The 25950-nt window shown below is 41.1% G+C and overlaps 1 long non-coding RNA gene across 2 annotated transcripts in view; it reads left to right on the top strand.

Moving 5' to 3' along the window:
- Positions 1–7225: 7225 nt before the first annotated feature.
- Positions 7226–25950, top strand: part of LOC105482412 (uncharacterized) — a 28339-nt gene continuing 9614 nt past the window's right edge. The window contains exons 1-2 of one of the 2 annotated variants that reach the window (XR_011624038.1): positions 7226–7424; positions 7547–8426. This is a non-coding gene — a long non-coding RNA (uncharacterized lncRNA). Of the gene's footprint in view, positions 8427–25950 lie in introns of both variants that reach the window. The other variant, XR_011624037.1, reaches the window with a different exon arrangement.

Below are 25950 nucleotides of genomic sequence, written 5' to 3'. Positions count from 1 at the left end.
GCGTGAGCCACCGTGCCCATCCCATTTTATCCTTTTAAAGCTTTGTTTGGAATATTTGACTCACATATGTATAAAGCCATGCATTTGTTTTTGTTTACTTGCAAATACTTAAGCACCTCCTCCTACCTGCCAGGCACTTGGCTGACTGTTGAAGATTAACAGAGACAAAATCTTGCCCTGGTAGAACTCATTACAAAACTATCTTTGTAAATTTCAAAGACCACTTTGTATTTTGTTTTCTTGCAAAAGGATGTAAAGGATTCTGAATGATCTATCCTTAGTATTTGTCACTGGTTCTGTTCCTTGAAGTAAATTAAACATGATCTCTCCTGATTAGTCACTATTAATTAAGAAGGAAAAAAGATCCTTTATATTCGAATTGGAGATTGATAGGGAAATTACAAAATATACCAACCAACAAGGTAATTTTAGATAGTCATTAAGTGCTGTGAAGAAAATAAAACAGGGTGCGGTAATATAGGTCACCAGAAGTGGGGGTGAGGGCTTTTCCTCTTGACCGAAGAGACATTTTCAGACTGCAGTTTTGCCATCTGCAAGTGATCACAAAAGCTGTGACTGGACGTTAGGACTTGCCTTCACCATCGTGTTCCCTGGTTTTAGCAAAAGTTCAGCCAATCCTTAAGGGTTCCTTTGGGTAAAAGCTGGTTCCAGTGCTTGTACAGGGAAAGGTTAAGAAGAGCCTGGAACATATTATTGCTCCCGAAAGTAGAGTAGTGCTCAAAGATTAAGGAGAACGTGTCAAAAGGCACAGGAATCCCCTTGAAGGGACTCCTATAAGCAAAATCTGGAACACTTTAGCATCAAAATGAACGATGACAGTAACAGACTGTAATTCAGTAAATAAAATAAGAATTCATGAATATATACATGCGTGTGTATGTTATATATGTATATGTGTGCATATATATTAAATAAAATGTGTACGAGACCACTAACATGGATTGAGTTTTTGCACCAAGTCCAACGACCTCTTGAGCCCCAAGAGGTCAAGGCTGCGATGAGCTGTGATAGCTCTACCGCACTCCAGCCTGGGCGCACAGCAAGACCCTGTCTCAAAAAATATATAAATAAATAAAAATAAATAAACCCCAAGAAAGTAGAAGAGCAGAAATTACAAAGAAAGCAGAAATTAATGAAATAGAAAACAACCACACAATGAAGACTACTCACAAAGCCAAGGGTTAGTTCTTTGTTACTCAGAGATCTCATGAATTATAAGTTTCTTCAGCAATGGAATGTGAAATCGTTCATATGCATCCCCTCCTCTCTCCCACTGAAACTCATACTGAAACTTGGACATAAATACTTTGATTAATATTATTGAAATAAGTGACTTCAATCTATGAACCAAAGAACAAACTATCAAGCAAAGAGACAAACTTCAAATGAGTGTGTGTGTGTTTGTGTGTGTGTGAAAATGTGCCTAAGCCATTGTTATAGCATATTGAAATTAATGACAACAGATAGAACTGAGGTCAAAGAAAAGTTAAGTTCCACATAAATGGAGTTGGACATCCCCACTAGGGATTACTGAGAGATAGCAAAACCAACCTTATTAAATCAACCATAATTCTCTAACCCAGAGACAAGCAAACTTTTTCTGTAAAGGGACACAGTAAATATTTTAGGCTTTGTGGATCACACAGTTTCTGTTGCATAGAGAACTGCAATTACAGCAGTTTCTGTTGTAACTGTTCTAAGGCCATTAGGGTCATAGACAAACTGTGAACATGGCTGTGTTCCAATAAAACTTTATCTACAGCCCGGGGCTGTCGTTTGTTGATCCCTGCTCTAAACATTTCTTCTTCCTCAGTATAAGTCTCAGTCCGAAGAGGATGAAAGATCATCATCCTAAATGTGAATTATCAGCCTAACGAGAAGGCTAGCCCTGTCCCCCAACCTATGACCTCCAGCCAAGTTAGGGAATCAGGAGAATAACTTGAAAAAAAAGAGTGTGCAGAAAGGGAAGACCGGCATCTGCTACTCTAGCTAGATCTTCACCCAAGGAATGAAATGACAGTACTGCACTTCATGTAGGTGAGCAAGGAAGATGAGCTAGATAAAGTTGGCAGGGCAGAGAGATGGCAAAATGGAGAGAGAGAAGCAGCAACTGTTTGGTATGACAAAGTCATATGAGGTTCCCCTGGCTCCAGGGAACACAATGGAAGGAAACTGGACTTGATCAGTTCTGCCCTAATTATACAGAGAGGGGCTTGCAGCCTGCCCGGAAGACTACCCAGTAGTCAGTTGTGGGAGAGTTTAAGCCAGGTCCTGACATCCCATGTCAGAGAACTTGGACAGTATAGAGGCTGCTGGGTTCTGCCAAGGATACACACCCAAGAGAGAGCATGCTGGTGACCTGCCATGCAGTGGTTATCCATAGCCAGTTGTGGTGGGAAAGACAAGTAGCCACAACCAACAAAGTGCCTTGTGAGCAGCCAGATTACTCAAATATTCATTTGTTCCTGAGAAGAGAAAAGTCAGGAACATCTCTGAGGGAAACCACATGTCCCTAAATCCCCAATGCCACCCACTCAGGGTGAGGGAGGGTAAGTGCGAGTCAAGGAGCAGACCTTGCCTCTACTACATGCAGCTTTCCTCCATCCAGGAGGAGAAGCAGCATTGAATTGAAATGAGACTGGAACTGAAAAGAGGGTGGATTTTTCATCACTGAAGAAGGTTACTTGAAAGTTATGGAATCTGCTCAATGTGCTGTTGGGAAATCTGCTATAGAGAAAGAGAGGAAGATTAAGAAAACACATTTGGGGACCATGATTGTTGGGGGGAAACGTTTAGTGTTTATATCTCCTGGGTTGAGACTGTTTGAAACCAAATACCCATATATAGAAACAGCTCGCCATTATACTTACTTAGCATTTTTGGCTACATAGGCCAGAGTCAAGAAACATCACCCACACATTCATACACCCCTCTGTGGAGAGAAACATGCCTCCTTATATATGTGAATTTCTCAATCTTTACTCAGAGTGATTCAACTTAAAAAAGCAAACAAACAAAAAAACAAACAAAAAAGAAAACTTGAACAGTGAAAGTTATGCTTGGTTGTAGTTTCTCATCCCACAGGAGGTAAAACAAAAGCATGTCCTGTGGTATCAGAAAGACTCTGGCTTGATTTCTGCTATCGCTTGGTAGTTGTGTGATTTGGACATGAAAGTTACTCTCATAGCTCTTCATCTCCTCGTAAAATGGAAGATGATAATACCTCATAGAGGGGCTGTGAGGATTAAACTTTGTAATATAGGTGTACTAGTCCCTTCTCACACTGCTATAAAGAAATACTTGAGACTGGGTAATTTATAAAGAAAAGAGGTTTAATTGACTCCTGCTTCTGCAGGCTGTATGGGAGGCATAGTGGCTTCTGTTTCTGGGGATGCCTCAGGGAGCTTCCAATCATGGTGGAAGGCAAAGAGGGAGTGAGGCACTTCATGTGGCCAGAGTAGGAGGAAGAGAAAGAGCAGGGAGGTGCCGCACACTTTTAAACAATCAGATCTCATGATAACTCACTCACTATCATTAAAGCAGCACCAAAGGGATGGTGTAAATAATTCATGAGAACTCTGCCCCCATGATCCAATCACCTCCCACCAGGCCCCCACTTCCAACACTGGGGATTACAATTCAACATGAGGATTGGTGGGAACACAAATCCAAACCATATCATTCTACCTCTGGCCCCCCAAATTTCATGTCCTCACATTGCAAAATACAATTATTCCTTCTCAACAGTTACCTCAAAGTCTTAACTCATGCCAGTATTAACTCAAAAGTTCGAAGTCCAAAGTCTCATCTGAGACAAGGCAAGTCCCTTCCACCTATGAGCCTGTAAAATAAAAAACAAATTAGTTACTTCCCAGATTACAATGGCATTGGGTAAATACCCCTGTTCCAAAAGGGAGAAATCAACCAAAAGAAAAGGGCTATAGGCCCCACACAACTCTGAAACCCAGCAGGGCAGTCATTAAATCTTAAGGCTCCAGAATAACTTCCCTTGATTCCATGTCTCACATCCAGGGCACACTGGTACAAGGTGTGGGCTCCCAAAGCCTTGGTCAGCTCTGCCTCTATGACTTAAAAGGGTTTGGGCCCTGCAACTGCTCTCATGGGCTGGCATTGAGTGCCTGCAGATTTTTCAGGTGCAGGGTGCAAGCTCCTGGTAGATTTACTATTCTGGAGTCTGAAGGATGGTGACCCTCTTCTCATAGCTTCACTAGTCAGTGCTTCAGTGGGGACTTTGTGTGGGGGCTCCAACCCCACATTTCTCTTCTGCACTCCCCTATTAGAGATTCTCCATGAGGGCTCCACCCCTGCAGCAGGCTTCTGCTTGAACATCCGGGCTTTTCCATACATCCTCTGAAATCTAGGCAGAGGCTTCCAAGCCTCATCTCTTGTACTCTGGACACCCACAGGCTTAACATCACGTGGAAGCTGCCAAGACTTACAGTTTTCTCTCTCTGAAGCAATGGTCTGAGCTATATCTTCGTCCCTTTGAGCCAAGGCTGGAGCTGGAGGAGCTGGGATGCAGGGAGCAGTGTCCCAAGACTGCACAGGGGAGTGAAGCCCTGGGCCTGGCCCATAAAGCCATTCAGTCCTCCTAGACCTCTGGGCCTGTGATGAGAGGGGCTGTGGCAAAGGTCTCTGAAATACCTTTGAGGCCTTTTCCTCATTGTCTTGGATATTAGTACTTGGCTCCTTTTTATTATGCAAACTTTGGCAGCCTGCTTGAATTCCTCCCCTAAAAATGGGCTTATCTTTTCTACAACATCACCAGCCTGCAAATTTTCCAAACTTTTACACTCTGCTTCCTTATTGAATATAAGTTCTAGTGTCAGGTCATTTATTTGTTTACACATATAAGCATAGGTTGTTACAAGCAGCCAGGCCACAACTTGAACTCTTTGCTGCTTAGCAATTTCTTCTGCCAGATACCCTAAATCATCACTCTCAAGTTCAAAGTTCCACAGATTTCCTAGGGCAGGGGTACAATGCAGCCACATTCTTTCCCAAGGTGTAACAAAAGAGACCTTTGCTCCAGTTCCTAATAAGACCCTGATTTCCATCTGAGACCTCATCAGTCTGGCCATCTCTGTCCATATCACTATCACCATTTTGGTCACAAGTCTCTAGGAAGTTCCAAACTTTCCATCATCTTCCTACCTTCTTCTGAGCCTTCCACACTCTTCCAACCTCTACTCATTACCCAATTTCCAAAGCTGCTTCCATATTTTCAGTATCTTCATAGCAATGCCCCACTTCTCAGTACCAATTTTCTGTATTAGTCCATTCTTGCATTGCTACAAAGAAATACCTGAGACTGGGTAATGTATAAAGAAAAGAGGTTTAATTGGCTTATGGTTCTGCAGGCTATACAGAAAGTATAGTGGCTTCTGCTTCTGGGGAGGCCTCAGGAAGCTTCCAATCTTGGCGGAAGGCAAAGGGGAAGTGAGGCATTTCATGTGGCCAGAGTAGGAGGAAGAGGGAGAGAGGCAGAGAGGTGCCACATACTTTTAAACAACCAGAAGTCACAATAATTCACTCACTCACTATCACAAAAGCAGCACCAAGGGGATGGTGCTGACCTGTTCATGAGAACTCCGTCCCCATGATCCAATCACCTCCCACCAGGCCCCTCCTCCAACACTGGGGGTTACAGTTTGACATGAAATTTAGTACAGTGGCTGGCTCCTAGAAATAACTCAAATGAATTTGTTGTTTTGCTTCATTGTCATCATCAATATCATAGAAAAAGCAGGAGGGAGAAAAAAGAGATAAAAGGGGCTACAAATGCAAAGGATATCTAGAGGGCATTAAAGGATAGAATTTATAATAATTAGAAAATAGTAGGCCTGGCACCACAGCTCACACCTGTAATCCCAGCACTTTGGGAGGCTGTGGTAGGAGGATTTCTTGAGCTCAGGAGTTTGAGACAGCCTGGGAAACATGGCAATACCCTGTCTCTAACAAGAAAAAAACAAAAAATTAGCTGGACAAGGTGGCATATGCCCATCGTCCCAGCTACTCAGAAGGCTGAGGCAGGAGGCTTCCTGGAGCCCAGAAGGTTGAGGTTGCAGTGAGCTGTGATCACAACACTGTATCCCAGCCTGGGTGACAGAGTGAGACCCTGTCTCAAAATAATAATAATATTTATTATGTGATTTGGGGAGTCATCAAGAAGCACTTATTTTCATATAGCTTATTAAAGAAGGCAGAGAAAACATATTAACTTTTAGAAAAACTAATAACAATTAAAAGAGAGTTGGGCTGGCTGGGCATGGTAGCTCAGCTACCATGGATTACATATAATCCCAGCACTTTGGGAGGCTGAGGCAGGTGGATCACCTGAGGTCAGGAGTTTGAGACCAGCCTGACTAATATGATGAAACCCCATCTCCACTAAAAATACAAAAATTAGCTGGGCATGGTGGTGTGAACCTGTAATCCCAGCTACTCAAGAGGATGAGACAGGAGAATTGCTTGAACCCAGGAGGCAGATGTTGCAGTGAGCCAAGATCACACCACTGCACTCCAGTCTGGGCAACAGAGTAAGACTCCATTTCAAAAAAAAGGAGAGAGAGGGAGTTGGCCCATAAAGAAATGCACTCTAGTTATCTGGAAAATTCACATGAGGATACATGAGTCTACCTGTAAAAGCAATAGTTTGAAATTGTATGAATAATCAAAATTATTAATATATATGAGTAAATGGGTCATGTTAAAACTTAGTCCCTAATCCTCCACGATCTACAGCAGTTTATATGGAAACTGTCTCCTCTAAAATCCACAGCCAGTTGTGGGGAGATTTTGCCATCCAATGTCGCGGGACCCTTCAAAAACTAAATGAATGAGGGAAATGAGTCACTCATTCAATTATTCATTGGAAGAATCAGCTGAGTACCCAAATGTGCCAGGCACTATGCTGAGCACTTTGGATAAAAACTCTTAAGACCTGGCTACGCCTTAATGCAGTACTCTTACTTGAACGGACAGAAATCTGGAAGGATCTGTCTGCTTAAAAGGTTAGGAATGATAAGCAAGATGGGAAATTACTTGAATATTCCAGATATGCATACTCAGGGGGAAGTTAGCCACAAAAGGAGGGGTGGATACAGAGAGGTATGTAACTTTACACAATTATGACAAATTAGATGATTCAACAATAGAAACAGGAAATGGGAACTAACCCTTTACCCATCTCCTCAGTTACAGCCACATAAGGCAGAAAGGAGGGTGAGTCACACTGAGCAGTCTTGGTAGCCCAGCCTGGATGAGGATGCATTGACTAAAAGATCAGAACATTCACAGAGCAAGAAGGAAGAAACATCACAGAACTGACACTCAACTGAGGAATGGCCAGGCATCAAAATAAGCAAATGGGATCTGGAAAAGTGAGTGAAACTGATAAAGTGGCCAAATGTAGAGACTTGTAGAGAAGCAAAATGTTTTAGAAATTGATTTATTTCTTTAATTCTTAAAGAAGAATTCTTTCTCTCCACCCTTCTACCCCAAGGTGTCAAAAACTAAACTGAAGTTTTGGAGCAGTTATCTTTGTATCATTACTCTTCAAATTATAATCATAGTCACAGCATTACACAGTGGGCATGTAAGTCAACCAGACCGTGGTCAAATGATGATGGAGGTGGTGAATATCAAGCCCTTTCCCGACTGCACATCCGTGACACAGCCCTAAATGGGAAGACGGTGCAAGTGTTGCCAAGTGCTTTATCCACAATGTTTGGAATAGATTCTTGCCCTTACTATGTGCTAGAGAACCACTATATCACAACTCCTTTGTCCACGGAAGAAGCTGCATTCCCTTTGGCATATGTAATGACCATCAGTCATGATTTTGATATTTTGAACAGCTTTTCCAAGCTATTTACATGCCTCAAAAACTCTACTGTATTCACGTTGGAGTGCTTCTCAAATGCATTTATATCCTCACAGTCTGAGTATATTATTTATGGGGCAAATCCAGGCCTGCATGAGAGATCTTATAGCATCAGCTGTTCAGTGGAGATATGTCATTAACACTGGTGATCGCGATTTCCCCCTAAAAACCAACAGGGAGATAGTTCAGTATTTGAAAACAATGAATTGGACAAATATTACACCTAATTTAGTGTCTCTTCTGAATTCTACTGAAAGGATCAAATATACCCATAGAGAGTACAAAACCAGAGCACACGCTTTTGTCCTAAAGAAGTGTAAAAAGAAGAGCCCACCTCCACATCAACTCAAAATCCCCTTTGGCTCAACTTATGTTGCCCTTACAAGGGAATTTGTCCATTTTGCTCCTTATGATAAAATAGCCTTTGAGTTACTCCAGTGGTCTCAAGATACCTACAGTCCAGATGAACGTTTCTGGATTACACTCGACAATATTCCAGGTGAGTGTGGTTTCCTTTCTCATTTCTTTTTTGTTAATTTTTTTTTTTTTTTTTTTTTTTTGAGATAAAGTCTCTCTCCATTACCCAGGCTGGGATGCAGTGGAATGATCCCAGCTCACTGCAACCTCCGCCTCCTGGGTTCAAGCGATTCTCCTGCCTCAGCCTTCCAAGTAGCTGGCATTACAAGCATGTGCCATCACACCAGGCTAATTTTTGCAATTTTAGTAGAGATGGGGTTTCACCACTTTGGCCAGGCTGGTCTCAAACTCCTGGGCTCAAGCGATCCACCCACCTCGGCCTCCTAAAGTGCTGGCATTACAGGCATGAGCCACCGCACCCAACCAATTTTTATTTTTCAGTCAAAGTGATGTATAATTATGATTTTAAAATCATATTATTAAAAGCCTTCTTATAACAAAGATTTATAGCCTTATGCCCTGCTTCTCCCCGTGTGCAGTCACAATTCACAAAAAAAACTATCGGATTTTAGCTGTTCCTCCTATCAGTGACTACTATGTAAAGAACATGCTTACACTGCCATTTCTTGACACATTAATTTTAACATTAGGTAGCAATATCCTGTTATAGTGATTAAGAATGTTTATATCCTCTACCCACAAACTTTCCTTCACTTATCTCTTTTAATATTCAACTCTTCTTTTTGTTGTTGTTTTTTGAGACAGAGTCTCATTTTGTCACCCAGGCTGGAGTGCAGTGGTGTGATCTCCGCTCAGTGCAACCTCTGTCTCCCAGGCTCAAGCCATTCTTGTGCCTCAGCCTCCTGAGTAACTGGGACTACAGGCATGTGCTACCATGGCTGGCTGATTTTTGTACTTTTAGTAGAGATAGGGTTTCGCTATATCATGCAGGCTGAGCTCAAACTCCTGGGCTCAAGTCATCCACCCGCTTCAGCCTCACGAAGGGCTGGGATTATAGGTGTGAGCCACTGCACCCAGCGATGTTCAACTTCTTATGCCCTCCCAATCTGGCTTCTTGTGCCCTCCCAATCTGGACATTGTCTCTATGGGCCTGTTGTCAGCATTTATCTTACCTGGGAACTCTCTTCCTTGTTATGATGTTGAATTTTATATTCCATAGAATCTACATTATCTATCTTTTATATCTATCTTTATTATCAACCTTGAAATATTTAAGAATTAAATAATATGAACTCACACATGTGCTTCAAAATAATCTGAGGGTAGATGGGGAAGTGAATCATGATTAGTTTATAATTATTGATACTGGATGATAGGTATGTCAGAGTTAATTATTGATCTACAATTTTCGTATGTTTAAAATTTTCTATAGTAAGAAGAATTTAAAACCTTAATAGCTGTTTCTTTTTTGAAGTTATTATAAATAGAACAGTAATTTCTGTTACATTCTTCTGATTATTTTACTTATAGTTTATTGATTTTTGTATACTATTTTTAAATTCAGCCATATTGCTAAATTCTCTTATCCTTTTTTTTTTTTTTTTTTTTTGAGACGGAGTCTCACTCTGTCGGCCAGGCTGGAGTGCAGTGGCACGATCTCGGCTCACTGCAACCTCTGCCTCCCAGGTTCAAGTGATTCTCCTGCCTCAGCCTCCCGAGTAGTTGTGATTACAGGCACCTGCCACCACGCCCAGGTAATTTTTGTATTTTTAGTAGAGACAAGATTTTACCATGTTGGTCAGGCTGATCTCGAACTCCTGACCTCAGGTGATCTGCCCACCTTGGTCTCCCAGACTGCTGGGATTACAGGTGTGAGCCCGTCCTGTCTTATCCTTTTTAGCAGTTTTCTAGTTGATTCTCTTGAATTTCCCATGTATTCAATTATATAATGTACAAATAAATGATAAATTAACCTAACTTCCAAAAGTAAGGTTCGTTTGTTTATCTAATTTGTTAACAACTACTTTCAGAATAATAGTACTGATAATGGTAATTCTCTTATACTTAACTGTAATAAGAAACTTTCTAGGTGTGTGTTTGGTGAGTGCATACTTGTTTGTTGGGAATGGGAAGGGAGCCTTTAGCATCTTTCCCTACGTTTTCCAAAGCAATTGTCTCTTTCGAGTTTTCAGCCCTTCTAGAGTTGGTTTTTGATGAATTATATTGCCCTGGAAAATTATTCATTTCATCTAGATTTTCAAATTCATTTGCAGAGTTGAACATATGCATCTCTTATAAATCTTTTAAATTCTTTATATGTCTACCATTAATTTCCTACTTATCAATTCTTACTTTGTGTAACTGTGATTTTTCTTTTTCTTTAAAAAATTAGCTCAGCTAACAGTTTCTTGCTGTTTGTTTAGATTCAAAGACCCAGCACTTGGATTTCACTTATTGGTTCTGCCATTTTTTTCTTTGCAAAATATTAATTTCTAGTTATTATTAATTCTTCATTTTGCTTTTATGAACTTTGGTATTCTTTTTCTAACATTTGGTGGTAGATGTTTATTTCTTTTTCTTTTATTCTTCCTTATTAATTATTTAAAGCTACAATTTTATTCTGGTCACTGCATTAGGTATGAGATTCTCATAAGTTCTAAGTAGGCTTTTCATCACTATTTTCTAGATATCATACAATTTTAATTTCAGCTTCCTCTTTGACCAAGGAGTTGTGTGAGAAAAAAAAGCTGGTTTTTTGGTTTTGTTTTTCAGTTTTTGGTTTTTTTGAGATGGAGTCTTGCTCTATCACCCAGGCTGGAGTACAATGGTGCGATATCAGCTCACTGCAAACTCCACCTCCCAGGTTCAAGCGATTTCCTGCCTCAGCCTCCCCAGTAGCTGGGATTAAAGGTGCCCGCCACCACACCCAGCTAATTTTTGTATTTTTGGTAGAGATGGGGCTTCACCGTGTTGACCAGGCTGGTCTCAAACTCCTGACCTCAGGTGATCTGCCTGCCTCAGCCTCCCAAAATGCTGAGATTACAGGCATGACCCACTGAACCTAGCCAAAAAAAAAAAAAGGTTTTTTAAAAGTGTCAGGTGGCATTAAAAAAATTTCTGGGGGGTGTGTGTGTTTAAATTAGTATTTCATTTTTCTCTTTTATTCCATTTGATCACAGAATGTTATCTGTATCATTTCTACTTTGGGAAAGTTGTTTGCTCTGTGGCCGCATCTATGATCAGTTTTAGCAAATGTTTTATGGACACTTGAAAAAAAATGTGTATTCTTGGTTTTCAAGGTATAAAATTCTACATATATTCATATAAATTAATGTGCCTTATTTAGTATGTTTTAGGTATTATAACATTTTGTAAGTTAAGCCAAACAGCTTAACTAAAGGGAAGTTAAGCCTACTTGAACTTTGTTTCTCTTCCTCTTGCAGTGTCCTTCTCCTGGGTGGTGGTGGTGGTGGTGGTGGTGGTGGTTGTTGTTGTTGTTTTGAAACAGAGTCTCGCTCTGTCCCTCAGGCTGGAGAGTGCAGTGGCACAATCTAGACTCACTGCAACCCCCACCTCCTGGGTTCAAGCAATTCTCCTTCCTCAGCCTCGAGTAGCTGGGGTTACAGGGGCCCACCACCATGCTCAGCTAATTTTAGTAGAGACAGGGTTTCGCCATGTTGGCCAGGCTGGTCTTGAACTCCTGATCTCAGGTGATCCACCCACCTCAGCCTCCCAAAGTGCTGGGATTACAGGCATGACCACCACGCCTGGCCCTTCTCCTGCCTTTCTGACAACAATTGTGAGCTGGCAAAGAAGAAATATTTACAAGTTAGAGGATCCAGATCCATCATCACAAAGAAGGATACATTTACAGCTGAAAGGCAACAAGCTAGTAACTGGCACAGTCCACCCCTTTGGCTATTGTTTCCATTTGTATCCTACAGGAATTTGGACTTTCATATAACAACAAAACTACTCTCTTTCCACCTGGGACACATCTACTCTTTGTGCAAGTGGGGAAGTTCTCATACTTTCTCTAAAACTAGGAGACACTCAGTCTCGAAAGTCATATCCATCACTGGCTATATGAATTAATTACTCCTCCAATGCAGTCACAGTCCAACAGAATATTCTGTTACCTAAAGAATAAATGATAGCATTAACCTCCCACAACCAGTATATAAAATAACAATGGGAAGAAGGAAAATTAGAAATGGTTAGCATATATAAATATATACAAGCAAAATGAAAATATGCAAAGCTACTATAGTCTTCACTTTTATAATTGGTCACAAGATCAATTATAAAATCATATCTATGACTTTCTTCTTCTACTTCCCATTCCAGATTTCCCTTGCCTCAGCCAGACCTCAGCTGGTCAAGTTTCTTTACCTGGTGGGGTGACCTAAATCATCTTTGCTGAAGTGTATGAGTCTGCGAGAGTCTTGCCTCTTTTTGGTTGCTGTAGTTTTCCATTAACCTTTACTATTGGCCAGGCATGGTGGCTCACACCTGTACTCCCAGCACTTTGGGAGGCTGAGGCAGGCGAATCAGGAGGTCAGGAGTTCGAGACCAGCCTGATCAACATGGTGAAACTTTGTCTCTACTAAAAATACAAAAATTAGCCGCGCATGGTAGCACGCCTGTAAACTCAGGAGGCTGAGGCAGGAAAATCGCGTGAACCTGGGAGGCGGAGGTTACAGTGAGCCAAGATTGCACTACCACACTCCAGCCTGGGTGACAGAGCCAGACTCCATCTCAAAAAAAAAAAAAAAAACCAAAAAACCTCTTTACTATTAAGCATGGAAGTACTAAGAGATCCTCCTGCCAGAGAATTCCATAGCCCCTTTGCCTCCGCTGAGTATGCATTTTCCTCTTGAAGATTTGGATCAATCACTCCAGCCAGTAGAGTGAAACTTACTTCTTCTCCCTGTTGGTTAAGTGGTGTGAGCAGTTCAGAATGGCCAAGTAGCAACATCATCTTTGCATTCGATGGCTCCACTGTTGTGCCTCCTGGTGACCACACTTGCCTCCTTGGAAACTAAGATCTTCAGATCAGCAGAGCCCAAAGGTATAAGAATAGGAAGCAAAATTCTGTGCATGGGTTTTTATGAGCCACTCCTACTTTCAGTCCTTCATTCCCAGACCCTTGTGTTCTAGTTATAGAGAAGATAGCACCATACGAGTGGTCTCTGGTTCAAAACACGTACTGTATCCTTAGACAAAGTATATATGGCACCCAAGGACAGTGGTGAAGGAAAATCCTCCAATAAGCAGTACTTCAAGTCATACATTTGGTAGTCTACTTTGGAAAGAGAAAGATCTATTCTTTCAGGGAGTTGTCTCCCAACTGGTTCTAGAACTGAGCCTTCAGTAAGCGATTACAGATTTCAACAAGGCCAGACACTTCCAGTTGATGAGATATGTGTTGAGAATTGTTAATTCTATGGACATGAGCCAACTGACATGCTTTCTTTGTATCAAATGAGTTCCTTGATAAGAAGGATCAGAATGAGTTTTCTTAACATTGAACAGAGTGACTTGATCACAAATAAGTCATTTTCTGAGGCCGAGCACGATGGCTCAAGCCTGTAATCCCAGCACTTTGGGAGGCTGAGGCAGGTGGATCACCTGAGGTCAGGAGTTCGAGACCAGGCTAGCCTGGTCAACATGGTGAAACCCTGTCTCTACTAAAAATATGAAAATTAGCCAGGCATGGTGGTGGGTGCCTGTAATCCCAGCTACTCAGGAGACTGAGGCAGGGGAATCTCTTGAACCCAGGAGGTGAAGGTTGCAGTGAACTGAGATCTCACCACTGCACTCCAGCCTGGGTGACAGAGCAAGACTCTGTCTCAAGAAAAGAAAACAAAAAAACAAGTTATTCTGTTAGTCCATGGATAGTGGTGCTAGCAGGACGACTGTGGGTAGGGAAGTCACATCCACATTTAGAATGTGTGTCTATGCTAGTGAAAACAAATCTCCATTCCTTCGATGATGAATGAGGGCCAGCATAATGAACCTGCCACCTGATAGCTGACTGGTCCCCTTAGAAAACTGCCATTTCAGTACTCAGTGTTGGTCTCTGCTGTTAGCAGATTAGGCACTCAGTAGCATTGGCCAGGTCAGCCTTGGTAATGGAAAGTCCATACTATCAAGCTCATACATAGCTTCCATCTCTGCCACCATAGCCACTTTGTTCATGGGCCCATTGAGGAAGCACTGGCCACCGTGCCTGGCTTGAGAATTTTCTTTCTCCACTGTCCTTCAGTGTCACCCTGATGGGGTCTATAAAGCTGCAGCTGTCCACGTTAAACAGTACCAGTATATCATGCACACCAAGTACTTTGCCTTGGGACAGCTTTTCAAATCTTTGTTTCTATCACTAGCCCCATCTTCTCTCCTCATTTCCCAATACATATTTTTTTTTCTGATGCAATTTATTTTTAATATTTTAATATAAAACCTCCAAACATATTTCAAAAATATAGTACAACAAACCTCCATAAGCCTATCAATCAACTTTCACAGTCATCCATATAATGCCATACTTGTTTTGTTTATGGTTCTCCACATTTTTTAACTGCAATATTTTAAAGCAAATCCAAGCCACTATGTCATTTCACCCCTAAATATTTTAGTGTGCATCTCAAAAGAAAAAAATAGACATTTATCACCCAACATAATGCTGATAACACCTATAACAAAATTAACAATAGCTCTTTAATATATAGATGCCCCTCAACTTACAATTGGGTTGCATCTTGATAAACCCATTGTAAGTTGAAAATATTTTAAGTCAAAACTGCATTTAATACACCTAACCTGCCGAATATATCATAACTAGCTCACCTTAAGCATATTCAGAACACTTACAAAATCATCTAACACAAAGTCTATTTTATAATAAAATGTTGAGTATGTCATGTAATCTATTGAATACTGTACTGGAGATAAAAAATAGAATAGTTGCATGGCCACTCAAAGTATGGTTTCCACTGAATGTGGATTGCTTTTGCACCATCCTAAAATCTAAAAATCATAAGTCAAACCATTGTAAGTCAGGAACCATCTGTAATTGAATAACCAATTTAAATTCTGATTTCTCGAGTTGTCTAAAAAATGTTATACAGTTGGTTTATTGAAATAAGGATCACTCACTGAATATGTTCATAATGTCTCTTAAATCTTTCTTTCCTTTCTTCTAGAATAGATCTTTTGCCTTGTAGAACATCCCACATTTGAGATGTGGCTGACTGCCTTCTTGTTTTAACTTGTTTCTCTATCCCATATATATTCCATAGACTGGAAATTAGATGTAAAACCTTGATTGAATTACAGTTTAATTGGCTAGGAGGGAAGACGACTGTGCTGAGAGCTTCATGCTGTGTGGGATCAGAATGCATATAATGTCTGTCTCACTTTTAGGTGACTACAATTAATAACTGGCTTCAGCAGATGCACTCTTTTCTCTCTGTTTTGTTTTGTTTTTTTGAGGCAGGGTCTCATTCTGTCACCCCAGCTGGAGTGCAGTGGCAGGATCGCAGCCTCAACCTTCCCAGCTCAACTAATCCTCCCACTTCAGCCTCTCAACTAGCTGGGGCTACAGGTGCACACACCACCATGCTTGGCTAATTTTTTTACTTTTGTGAAGATGCGGTCTCACTATGTTGCCCAGGCTGGTCTTGAACTCTGGACCTCAAGTGATCCACCTTCCCTCAGCCTCCCAAAGTGTTGGGATTACAGGAACGAGCCACCATACCCAGTCCAGAGGCATTTCTTTCAACTGCTGTCTGAATAGAACTCAGGCACAGTCTCAACCTTCTCACCCTCCTCTGTTCATCTGTCTTCATTCAAGGCAGAATCTTCTGAAACATCCTGCATTCTTCCCTTTTCAATGACTCCCACATTCCTTTTAGTTTCTAAACCAGGAGCATTTCTTGGATCAGATCCTTCCTCTCCATTCATGCCACACTGCCCTGGCCAGGAAGAAGCCACTGAGATATTTGAGTAGGCTTAAAATAAACAGATCTAAGGACAGAGATTCATTTACCTGACTGTCCCAGGCAGAATTAATCCTTCTTCCCTTCTACTCCCTTATCACTTTTATTTCTCCTCTGTGACTGGATTTCTGACAGTTTATCTAATGTCTATTTCTCTTCATATCCAGGTTGGGAATCCTTTTAGAAAAGGGTCAGTCAGCCGGGCGCGGTGGCTCAAGCTTGTAATCCCAGCACTTTGGGAGGCCGAGACGGGCGGATCACGAGGTCAGGAGATCGAGACCATCCTGGCTAACCCCGTGAAACCCCGTCTCTACTAAAAAATACAAAAAAACTAGCCGGGCGAGGTGGCGGGAGCCTGCAGTCCCAGCTACTCGGGAGGCTGAGGCAGGAGAATGGCGTAAACCCGGGAGGCGGAGCTTGCAGTGAGCTGAGATCCGGCCACTGCACTCCAGCCTGGGTGACAGAGCGAGACTCTGTCTCAAAAAAAAAAAAAAAAAAAAAAAAGAAAAGGGTCAGTCATATTCAGTGCCCTTAATTCCTTATACATGGTTGAATTAAATGTTCCCTATTGAGTACTGTATGTAGTACTCCCTTACAGGCAACAGTAAACATTTGAATAACAATATGAATAAGTAGTATCTTTTCCAGTTCTTTTTATTAGTATATTAAATTATATTTAAATGTTTAAAATATTAAATTCAGTTTTGTGCTAGCAATCTTGTTTATAAGAAAAAATTTACAATCCAATATTTCACAGACTATAGCAGCGCTGGTCACAAGGCTTTGGGGCCATGTTTGTAGTAACTATTAACTACGAGATCCATGTGACTTCCATAGAATTCATGTTTATATTCCAAGAGAAATCAGAGTTACTCAGGATCAGCTGAATATGTACAAAAGAGTCACTTTTGAGGCTCACAATTGTTGTTAGATGAAAGGACTTGATTAGCTGGGCATGGATGTGTGTGCCTGTAGTCCCAGCTACTCAGGAGGCTGAGAAGGCAGGGATGGCTTCAGCCTGGGAGGCAGAGGTTGCGGTGAGCTGAGATCGTGCCACTGCACCCCAGACTGGGTGATAGAGTGAGTCCTCATCTCACACACACACAAATAAACTTGAGATAATGATTTGGTTCCATGTATAGGTTGAGCACCCCAAATCCAAAATGCTCCAAAACCTGAAATTTTTTGAGCATTAACATGATGTTCAAAGGAAATACTCGCTGGCACATTTAGGACTTCAGATTTTGGATTTGGGATGCTCAACCGGTAAGCATCACGCAAATATTCCAACATCTGAAAAAATCCAAAATATGAAACACTTCTGGTGCCAAGCATTACAGATTCAACCTGTAATACATCAGCAACATCAATAATTAACATTTATTGACTTCTTAGTATGTGCCAGGCACTGTGCTAAGTGCTTTCTAAAGACTGTCTCAGTTAATCATCCTGACATTCCCAGAGATACAGGCCCTGTGATGATTTTTCCTTTTATAGAAGCAGACATTGTCACACAGCCAACACGCAGTGAAACGAAGATTCAAACCAAACTACTTGATATGAAGCAAGTACTTCTGGCCCCATCTCATGATGACATAGACAATTTTTCCATTTCCAAAACAACCTGACATTTCTTTGCTAGTGGAAGGACGTTATCATGTTAAAATAAACTTTTACAAACATCCCCCAAACCTGCCCATTGCCCCAATATGATTTAATCTAACCACTTCCTTCATCCCCTTGCAGGTTGCATAACTAACTATCACTTCCCCTTTTTCACACATTTTACTCCCTTGACCTTCCCCTTCTCCATTCATCTCTTCCTAGCTTCTTTTTCTTTGCCATTCATAATACTTACTGTCAATCTGTCTTTTTGCAAACATTGTTTTTGCCCCTTTGTCTTTTGGGTTGTACCCATCTGGAAATCCACAGTCTAACGAATCCAGATATCCATCATCTCTATGTTTAGACGGCTGAGTATTAGCACAGAAATTGCACAACCAAGCAGAATGTTATCTCTGTATGTTCTCAACCTACCGCTTCAACTGGGCCCTCAATTCCAGCCAGGCTTTTGCTATGACGATCTGATCATCACACATTTTCACTACCAGCAACAACTACTTCAGACTTTCTCCACTCTTCTCAAACTTCCAGCTTCCCCTACCAATCTCACTTTCTACAAATGGTCTTGCCTCCCAATTCACAGAGCAAATACAGACAAACAGATGGTGCTATGATTATATTGTGTTCCCCAAAGTTCATGTGCTAGAAACCTAATCTCCAATGCAATAGTGTTGGGAGGTGGGGCCTAATAAAAGGTGATTAGGTCAGGAGGGCTCTGCCATCATGAGTGGATTAATGTCATTATCATGGGCGTGGGTTAGTTATCTTGAGAGTGGGTTGGTTATAAAAGTGAGTTCCACCCTCTCTTGCCTTTCTGTGTTCCACCATGGGATGGTGCAGCATAAAGTTCCTCAGCAAATGCAACCCCTTGATCTCTGACTTCCCAGCTTCCAGAACTGTGAGCTTAATAAACTTCTGTTGTTTATCAATTACCATCTGTAGTATTCTGTTATAGCAACACAAAACAGAGAATACAGATGGAAACTCCCTCAGCTGTCTGAATTTGTATACATTCTTTCTTCTTGTAACAACAGAGAAAAATCCTTCCATTCAAGGTCAAAATATTTCTTTTTCTTTTTTTTTGAGAGAGGGTCTCGTTCTGTCACCCAGAGTGTCACCCAATACAGTAGTACAATCACAGCTCACTGCAACTTCTAACTCCTGAGCTCAAGCGATCCTCCCACCTCGGCTTCCTGAATAGTTAAGACTGCAAGTGTGCACCACCACGCGGTGATAGTGATTTTATTTTACATATCTAGTGTGTGTGTAAAATAACTATATATTATAATGCAAATATTATATCTAATACATATTATATATTTGCATATTATATAATATATAAATATTAAATGTATTATATATTTGTATTATATAATATTTATAATACAAATATTTTATACATGTATTTTTTTTTCTTTTTTTTTTTCCCCCTTTAGTAGAGACAGGGCCTCACTGTGTTGCCCAGGCTGGTCTTAAACTCCTGGTCTCAAGCAATTCTCCCACCTCGGCCACCCAAAGTGTCAGAATTACAGACATGAGCCACTGAGCCTGGCCAAAATATTTCCTTATTTGCGCTCTGCATCTCCTCATTTATTCAGACTATTGAGGTCTAATTTAGATTGGTGGGGATAGGGTGAGACAATTGGGCCTCATTAAGGGAACGACAAAAGAAATCTGAGGGGCAAATGGAACGTTGGACCAGAAGAAACAAGGGTGATGGGATTGGTTAAAAAAAATTTGTAGGCTAAGAAAAATAATCCTTTTTTTTTTCTGGGAGGCGAAGTCTTGCTCAGATCCCCAGGCTGGAGTGCAATGGCACAATCTTGGCTCACTGCAACCTCTGCCTCTTGGGTTCAAGCGATTCTTGTGTCTCAGTCTCCCAAGTAGCTGTGACTACAGTCATGTGCCACTATGCTGGGCTAATTTTTGTATTTTTAGTACAAACGGGGTTTCACCGTGTCAGCCAGGCTGGTCTCAAACTCCTGACCTCAAGTGATCCACCCACCTCGGCCTCCCAAAGTGCTGGGATTACAGGTATGAGTCACTGCACCCGGTGAGAAAGAATCTATTTATGCACATCTTGAAATAAGCAAAACCTACCCATGTTCAAGGAAACTTCTTTCTCAGGAAACTTGTACAAACGATGATCCTTTCTCTTCTAAATCTTCATCCTATTCTATTCTAATGGCTTCTTTCTTTTTGCCTTTCGATATATTCAAGTCTCTTCCATCTTAATAAAAATAAAAGATAAATTAGTCTGCCTTAGGCCTTTATGTTCCTCAAGACACTTCATCTCCTCTCATCCAGCCACAGTTATGGAAGGAGTGGTCAACAGCTGCCATCTCCAATTCCTTCTATTCTTTGTATATGCCTTGCTCCTCAACCTACCTCATCTCCATTCTGTCACTCTTCCTCCCTTGACCTCTTCTTTCAAATAACCTCCAAAGGACATTAATGACCTCTGTGTCAATAAATCAACTGGTCACCCTTGAGCCACGCCTGGTTCTCCTAATTCTCTGGCAGCTTCTTAGCTTCTTTTGTCAGTTCATTATCCTTTAATAAACCACAGATACGGACACTTATCAGAAAGTGGCCTAAAGCCCTATTCACTTATCATGCTTTGGCCTTCGTCTAAGTCAGGGGTCAGCAGAGTGTCTGTAAAAGGGCCACACAGTGAATATTTTAGGCTATGCAGACTATACTATCTCTAGGTCTCTGTCACAGCCACTAAACTTTCAAACCATCTCAGCTTGAAAGCTGCCAAATGAATGGGTGTGGCCATGTTCCAATAAAACTTGATTTATAGACACAAAATTTGAATTTCATATAATTAACACATGTCAGAAAATATTATTATTCTTTTGATTTTTCCCCTAACCATTCAAACATACAAAGACAATTCTTAGCTTGTGGGCTATACAGAAACATATGGCCAGCCCAAGGATCAGAGTTTATGCCTTGCTCTGGGTGTTCTTGTCACCCTTACAACCTTAATTACTATCTACACACAATAATTCCAAATTTAAACCTGGAGCTCGAATACATTTTAAAAGTTCCAAACACACATGCCCAACTGGTTTCCCAACCTCTCCTCTTGGGTGTCTCACTGGGTCCTTAAAATAAGCATATCCCAGAATGACCCCAACTCCTCCCTCACTCCACAAATCCAAACAAGCACCAGGTTCTGCTGAGCCCACAGCCTGTCTATTTCTTGTAACCATTCTCTTCTTACCATTCACTCCGCAGTCATTCCAAACCATGCCATCTTCATCATTTGCTCTATAGCAACTGCTTCCTGAGTGGTCTCCTAATATCTCCCCGTCCCCTTGCAACCTATTGCAACTTAATATTTAAAAACACAGATGTGATAGGATTACTTTCCTGCTTCAAGCACTTTTGCCACTTTGCCAAAAAGTCTTTAACTCATTAAAGCCTGCAGGTTGCCACAGGGTCTGCCCAACTCTTGTCCCTCCCTCCTCACCTTGGGTCTCTCACCTTTTCTTTCTTTCCTTCCTTCCTTCCTTCCTTCCTTCCTTCCTTCCTTCCTTCCTTCCTTCCTTCCTTCCTTCCTCCTTCCTTCCTTCCTTCCCTCCTCCTCCTTCTTCTTCTTCTCTTCTTTCTTCTTTCTTTCTTTCTTTCTTTCTTTCTTTCTTTCTTTCTTTCTTTCTTTCTTTCTTTCTCTCTCTCTCTCTCTCTCTCTCTTCTTTCTTTCTTTCTTTCTTTCTTTCTTTCTTTCTTTCTTTCTTTCTTTCTTTCTTTCTTTCTTTCTTTCTTTCTTTCCTTTCCTTTCCTTTCTTTTTTTTCTTTCTCCTTCCTTCCTTCCTTAGTTTCTTTCTTTCTTTGTGGGGCAGCAGGGTGGACAGCTTCTTACTCTGTTGCTCAGTCTGGAATGCAGTAGTGCAATTACAGCTCACTGCAGCCTCAACCTCCTGAGCTCAAGCAATTCTCCTGCCTCAGCCTCCCGACTAGCTGAGACCACAGGTGTGTGCCACCATACTGGGCTAATTTTATTTTTATTTTTTGAAAAGACAGGGTCTCCCTATGTAGCTCAGAGTGGTCTTGAACTCCTGGTCTCAAGCAATCTTCCTGCCTTGACCCCCCAAAGTGCTGGGATTACAGGCATGAGACACCACACCCAGCTTGCACGTCCTCCCTTGTTACTCCAGCCTTCCTGGTACTATAATGGTCTATATATTTTAAGCCTTCTCTAAGAAATCCTTCCCTACCCTGAGACCATAAAAATATTCTCCCATATTTTCTATTAATGGTTTTTCTGGTTTTGATTTACCATTTTGATATATCTGAAAATTATTTGTGGGGGGCAGCAAAAGCAATACATCTAATATTATCTTTCTCCATCTGGATAGCTAATGTTTCCAGTACCATTTATTGAATAGTGCTGATTTTTAGTGCCATTTCCTTCTCAGTCTAAGTTCCTTGGGTCAGTTTCTAAGCTATTATCTTCCATTAGTCTATTTTTCTAATAGCAATAGCATCATTTCAGTTATTATGCTCAAAATGTTCTTGGCTATTTTTGGTCCTTGCACTTGCCAATTAGTACTAGGATTAGCCTGTAAGGTTCTGATAAGAATTTGGCTGTGATTTTTACTGGATGATGTCAATAAAAAGTTAGCAATCCCCTTCAGTGGATAATATCCAAAAGCCATAAGGAAAATGAGAACTACAAACTCTAACTTTATTGAAACTAGAAGAAATGGAAACTGTAAACCACGAAGTATGTGAAGGAGCTTCCAAAGCAGCAAAGATCACAGTGTTGCATGTGGGAAGAAGCAGGCAGGGGATATTGATTTCCACAAATCTCAGAAAGAGCCAACAAAGTCGATTTCTTCAAGGTGAGAGGACACTCTTAGAGGAACAAAAGCACGAGTCCTGGCTTCTTTTTATAGCAGTGCAATAACAATGTCTGAACTGACAGAAAGAATGTCTATGGACCTGGTTTGGTTCCAAAGAAGCAAAGGAGAAGAGGCTAAATGAGGAAACTCACGGATAAGTTGGATGTATAACTACCTACCAAAAATCTACTGCAAACATGTTATTCCTTTTTTTTTTTTTTTTTTGAGATGGAGTCTCGCTCTGTTGCCCAGGCTGGAATGCAGCGGCTCGATCTTGGCTCACTGCAAGCTCCACCCCCTGGGTTCACGCCATTCTCCTGTCTCAGCCTCCTGAGTAGCTGGGACTACAGGTGCCTGCTACCACACCCAGCTATTTTTTTTTTGTATTTTTAGTATAGACGGGGTTTCACTGTGTTAGCCAGGATGGTCTTGATCTCCTGACCTTGTGATCCACCCGTCTCGACCTCCCAAAGTGCTGGGATTACAGGCATGAGCCACTGTGCCCAGCCCAAACATGTCATTCTTAAAGATGAAATATCAGAAGTATTTTATTTAAAGTAATAAGGATGACATTACCACTTTCATATTCAACATTTTAAAGGAAACTGTAGCCAGCTCAATAAGGCAAGAAAAAGAAAAAAGCTATAAGAGTTGAAAGAGAAAGACCTTTTCTATCAAAAGTAGAAATTAGGGCAGGAAGAGAGAATACACCAGATTTATCTAATCTTTTTAGGCAATTGTTAGGCAATTTCTTCACAATTACCATGAGCATCAAAGTAATGTTATCAACAACTACTTACACTTAATTATGAGTTTAACTTATTTCTCTGCTTGCTATGTTTTCTTATATTCCATTTGTCTCTTTCTTAAATTAATATTTTATACAATTAGAGTACATCTTTTGGTAATTATTAATAAATGTTCTGAAAGTAGTGTACACTATTTGAGTTCTTACATTTGTTTTCACTCTTGAATGATAGATTTGTTGGGTACATAATTCTGAATTTAAGATAATCTCCCTTGGAACTTTGCTCTGATCACTTTTTGTATCAAATGTCACTAATGACTCTGTTACTAATTAGATCTCTTTCCTTTCTAGATAATCTATTCACTATATAATCTTTTAGGATCTTTTTTTTCTTTGACTTTGAAGACTTGAAATTTTATGAGAAAGTATCTAATGTGTGGATTTCTTTTAAAAATTAACTGTCTGGCACTCAATAGGTACTTTCCAAGCCAGGCTCAATGGCACATGCCTATAATACCAGCTGCTCAGGAGGCTGAGGTGGGAGGATAATTTGAGTCCAGAAGTTCAAGACCAGCCTGGGCAACATAGAAAGACTCCACCTCAAGTTAAAAAAAAAAAAAAAAAAAGGGTACTTTTAATCAGAAGATTCAAATTTTTCTTTAGCTATTGAAAATGGTTTTCTAAATTTTTTTGATAGGTCCTCTTACATTCAAATAGAGGTACTGGGCTTCGGAAGGTGGCAGTGAACTCTGGCTCCCACCAGAATAGACACATCTTTCCACGTGGCCTTGAGTTTCAGCAACAATATCCAGTTAACAGCTTTGGGGGCAGCAACTGTAGCATCACAGCTGGCACTGCAGCACCAAGGGGGGCCCTGGAGTCTTTTTTTTTTTTTTTTTTTTTGAGACGGAGTCTCACGCTGTTGCCCAGGCTGGAGTGCAGTGGCGCGATCTCGGCTCACTGCAAGCTCCGCCTCCCAGGTTCCCGCCATTCTCCTGCCTCAGCCTCCTGAGTAGCTGGGACTACAGGCGCCCGCCACCGCGCCCGGCTAATTTTTTGTATTTTTAGTAGAGACGGGGTTTCACCGTGGTCTCGATCTCCTGACCTTGTGATCCGCCCGCCTCGGCCTCCCAAAGTGCTGGGATTACAGGCTTGAGCCACCGCGCCCGGCCAAGCCCTGGAGTCTTTCCACCTGAAAGCAACTTGTTCTGCTCATCAGAACAAGTGGGGATTCTGGAAGTGCTGTTCCCACCTCAAATAGTAAAGCCAGACCCCACCATCTAGCCCACCAAGCTACAGTATATAAAAGCCAAAAAACAACACTTAAAATGTTCATTTATCTCAGGATGTGTATTAGTTTCATATGGCTGCTGTAAGAGATTACCAAAAACTCAGTGGCTGGTTTTGTTTGTTGTTTGTTTGTTTTTGAGATGGAGTCTCGCTCTTGTCACCCAGGCTGGAGAGCAATGGCATGATCTTGGCTCACTGAAACTTCCGCCTCCTGGGTTCAAGCCATTCTCCTGCCTTAGCCTCCAGAGTAGCTGGGATTACAGGTGCACGCCACCACACCTGACTAATTTTTTTTTTTTTTTTTTTGTATTTTTAGTATTTTCTAGTAGAGATGAGGTTCCACCATGTTGGCTAGGCTGGTCTCGAACTCCCGGCCTCAGGTGATCCATCCACCTTGGCCTCCCAAAGTGCTGGGATTACAGACGTGAGCCACCGCACCCAGCCTTGAATGACTTATTTCTTTATGACCTTACATATAGGGATTTTGTAAGGGACCACAGGGTCAAGATTAGGATGAGACATGTGAAACACCTGGAGTATAAAACTCAAGAAGGTGTTCACATTCAGGATCAGCACTCACATAACCCTGAGAGTGAATGCCTCATCACTTGACCCTAGTCCTGGCCTGATACACAATAAACCCGCACATAAATCGTTAATACAGAAACAGTGTTACTCTTACTCTAAGAGTGTGATGCAAGTTATTCAAATAGCAGATTTAGGCATCACATATCACCAATGAAGTGGGACTGTACAAGTAAGTTTTAGGAAAACATGTGCTTTACCTTAAGTGATAGATGCCTTACATTGAAACATTCTAGACCCAAATATTGCTACGCCAAACATACACCTCTGCAGTCTAGGGTTAGTGTCAGCAAATCACGCTATAACAAATTAAATTGTAAGTCTAATAATAATAATTTAAAAACAAGAAAAGCAATTGAAAACACCAACTCAGCACTACACTGATAACAAAGTACCCTATGGAGTTCCAATGAGATCCATTCATGTGTGTGTGCAATAGGAGCTTCACAAGATTGGCAAGCCAGACTTAGCAATGGTATATTGAATATAAACCCTGGTAATGCATTGATTTTAATTTTTGAATACAAAATTATACTTTCCTTTACT

The sequence above is a fragment of the Macaca nemestrina genome, chromosome 5, assembly GCF_043159975.1.
Source record: "Macaca nemestrina isolate mMacNem1 chromosome 5, mMacNem.hap1, whole genome shotgun sequence".
Taxonomy (NCBI): Eukaryota; Metazoa; Chordata; class Mammalia; order Primates; family Cercopithecidae; genus Macaca; species Macaca nemestrina.
This window is presented reverse-complemented; position numbering and strand designations above follow the sequence as displayed.